This window comes from Molossus molossus, unplaced genomic scaffold (assembly GCF_014108415.1).
Source record: "Molossus molossus isolate mMolMol1 unplaced genomic scaffold, mMolMol1.p scaffold_m16_p_24, whole genome shotgun sequence".
NCBI lineage: Eukaryota > Metazoa > Chordata > Mammalia > Chiroptera > Molossidae > Molossus > Molossus molossus.
In genome coordinates, this window is record NW_023425360.1 from 12,666,546 (window position 1) to 12,670,089 (window position 3,544).

Consider the following 3,544-nt stretch of genomic DNA (forward strand, 5'->3'; position numbering starts at 1 on the left):
TCGAAAAGCAGCCAGATATTAGCCATTTCGTGTGGTTCAACCTAACAAATGCTCCAGGACAGGGAGAAGAACGGGAAGCGAGGTGAGCAGAGTAACAGACGGGCTCATGAACTGTAACCACGTAATCGCAGCCCGGGGAGGTGGAGATGCCGTCTGCGGGTGAAGGAGCGGGGTGGGCAGGTCGCAGTCAACGTACAGGGACAGCACCAGTGAGCGCTAAGGTATGCAGACTCAGCCTGTCTGCAGAACAGCGTCTCAGGCAGTTTGGAAGTCCCTGGGGAAACCAAAAACCGTGGGGCGGCGTGAGATTCCTGAGGTCCAGAAAGACCATGCGGAACGGACCGGAATTGGTTCTGCAGGCCAAGACTGTCGAGTTCTCGAGCAGGGCAGGGACACAATGGAGTCGAGTTTGAAAAGACAACTTTGGTAAAAGTAGGAAGGATGAATTTGTTGCAAGAGATATCGGAAGAGGGACAGTGACTCGGATCTGAGGGTTTCTTTTAAAATGTTTTTCTTTATTGATTTTAGAGAGAGAAAGGTAGAAACACATGAGGGAGAACATCAATTGGCCGCCTGCTGCATACCCCCCACTGAGGATCGGGCCCACAACCTGGGCATGTGCCCTGACCGGGAATCAAACCTGTGACCTCTTGGTGCAGGGTCGACGCTCAACCACCAAGCCACACCGGCCGGGCTGATCTGAGGGTTTCTTAATCAAGGACTGCGAATCCCTTGAGGTGACTGCAAAAGTGTGTGTGTGTGTGCGCGCGCACGTGTGCACACGCATGTGAACGCAAGCACTTTCTCAGGAAGAGCATCTGTGATTTTCATCAGATACCCAAGGGGTTCATCACTTCAAGGTCAAGTTCCTTCCGCACCTCCCACGGCCATGGTGTGTGGTGCCAAGAAGCAGGTGAGTGTGTGGCACTGGATGCTGGGTAAACTGACGAGTGTGTTTGCACCTCAGCCACCCACCAGCCCCCACGAGCTGAGAGACTGTCCCTCCATCATGTTCCTATGGATAGACTTAAGGATGCTGAAGTAAGGATCCCCATGCGACGGTCCATGAAGATCAATGGCAGGGTCCGAACCAATGTCACCTACCCAGCTGGTTTTATGGACCTCCCCAGCACTGACAAGAACAGAGAGAATTTCCGCCCGATCTATGACACCAGGGGTCACTGCTGTTCATTAGACACACAGAGGCCAAGTACAAGCCGTGCAAAGTCGGGAAGATCTTTGTGGGCACAAGGGGAACCCTTCATCGGGTGACCCGTGATGCACGCACCCTCCGCCAGTCACCCTGACCCCTCATCGAGGTCAACGCCGCCATTCGGACTGATTTGGAGACGGGTGAAATGACCAATTTCAGTCCAGCTGGTGTGGCTCAGTGGCTGAGTGTTGACCCCACGCACCAAGAGGTCGCCGGTTCAATCCCCGGTCAGGGCACACACCCAGGTTGTGGGCCCGATCCCCAGTGGGGGCATGCCGGAGGTGGCCAGTCGATGTTCTCTCTCATCAATGTTTCTCTCTCTCTCTCCCTTTCCCTTCTTCTCTCTCTAAAATCAATAAAGAGAAAAAAATTTTTTTTCAATTACCGATTTCATCCAGTTTGACACTGGTAACCTGTATACGGGGACCGGTGCTAACCTGGGAAGAATTGGCGTGATCACCCTCAGAGGGACACCCTGGTTCTTCTGACGTAGCTCACGGTGAAAGACGCCCACGGCAACAGTGTTGCCGCTGGCTCTGCAACAGTTCAGTTACCGGCAAAGACGGATTTCCCTCCCCGTGGAAAGGGAAGCCACCTCACTGTCGCTGGACAGACAGACAAGAGACTGGCGGCCAAACAGAGCAGGGGGTGAAATGAGGTCAAGGTGACATGATTGGAAGAGTCTTTGTGCTTAAACATAATAAATCCGGCGTGAGGAAAAAGGCTGAGCCCTGGCCGGCGTGGCTCAGTGGTCAGAGCAACGGCCCATCCACCAAAAGGTCTCGGGTTCGATTCCCAGTCAAGGGCATGCACTTGGTTTGCAGGTTTGCTCCCCAGCCCCGGTTGGAGTTATGTGGGAGGCAACTAATCGATGTGTCTCTCTCATATCAATGTTTCTCTCTCTCTCTCTCCTCCCCACTCTTCTTCCACTCTCTCTGAAAACCAATGCAAAAAATGTCCTCAGGTGAAGACTAAAAAAGAAAAGAAAAAAGGCTGAGAAGGAAAGGGTTAACGTTCAAGGAAACTCGATGGGGCGGGAGCAGTAAGTCTGCAGAGAAGGGCTGCAGTCTTGAGACACTTGAGAGAGACTGCATTTCTGGGCTGGCAATTAATGAGTGAGTGAGAGAAGGGGACTTGAAAGATGACAATAGAGAGTCCAGTTGGTGACCTGGGAAGTGCAGGGAGGAGGAAAAGGGGAGAGGAACAGAAGGAGTATCATTATCCTAACAAAAAATGATTTCACTTCAAAGCACTGGATACTTAACCTTTCCACCCCAGCCACTCTTAGCTGGAGATTCTTCTCCATTTTTATGAGCCAAAATATTTCTGGCTCAAGGCAGAGATAAGATGAACTACAGAGGACCCTGCATGCATATAAAAATAAAAAGCAGATGAGAAAACAGTCTTCAAAGTCCTTCTTGGGTGATGTCTCTCTCCACGCGGGCCTGCCCCGTTCCCCACGGCACCAGGAAACCCCACAGACATGCCTTGGTCACATAAGGTAACGAGTTTAACATTGATGAGGAAAGGAAGCTAAAAACAGCAATCTGGATAGTGCTAATTTTTCCAAATGTACAAAGCGTTTCACGGAACTTGAGGTTTTTGCAAATTAGGAATTGGACTTCCCGGTGTGGGTCGTCCCTCCAATGAATATAGCTCCATTTCTCGTGTTTTGATGTACATATCACATACTGGGGAACAAATTGCTATTTCTTTAGTACACGGTTGTTAAGCACAGCCTCAGATCCTTTCTGATTTGTCCCTCCCTCCCTCCCCAAATGTCCAAAGTTAAAATAGTGACGGACACAGAGCAGATGCCCCAAATCAGTCAGCACGCTGCAATTGCTCACCTCGACCTCAACTTCTAAGCGGAACAGAAATTTCCGTGGATTTAAAAGCTTTTCTTACATAAGAAATGTACGACAGCACTACAACACAAGAATAAACAACATCGCCCAGCGGGTGGCTCAGCTGGTAGAGCGTCACCCCGTGCACTGAAAGGCTGTGGTTCATTCCCGGTCATGGCACATACCGGGGTTTTGGGTTCGGACCCTGGTCTGGGTATGTGCAGAAGGCGACCAATTGATGTTTCTCCCTCTCTTTTTCCCTTCCTCTCTCTAAGCATGTTTTTGGGTGAAGATTAAAAATAATAATAAAGCCCTGGCCGGTTTGGCTCAGCGGTTAGAGCGTCCGCCTGCGGTCCGGAGAGACCCGGGTTCGGTTCCCGCTAAGGGCACGTACCTTGGTTGCAGTTTGTCCCCGGCCCTGGTTGGTCGTGCGGGAGGCAGCCACTCGATGTGTCCCTTTCACATCGATGTTTCCCTCTCTCTC

General features: G+C 51.1%; 1 pseudogene; it reads left to right on the top strand.

Moving 5' to 3' along the window:
- The first annotated feature begins 889 nt into the window (after positions 1–889).
- On the top strand, positions 890–1,865 carry LOC118641032 (annotated as a pseudogene).
- The last annotated feature ends 1,679 nt before the right edge of the window (positions 1,866–3,544 follow it).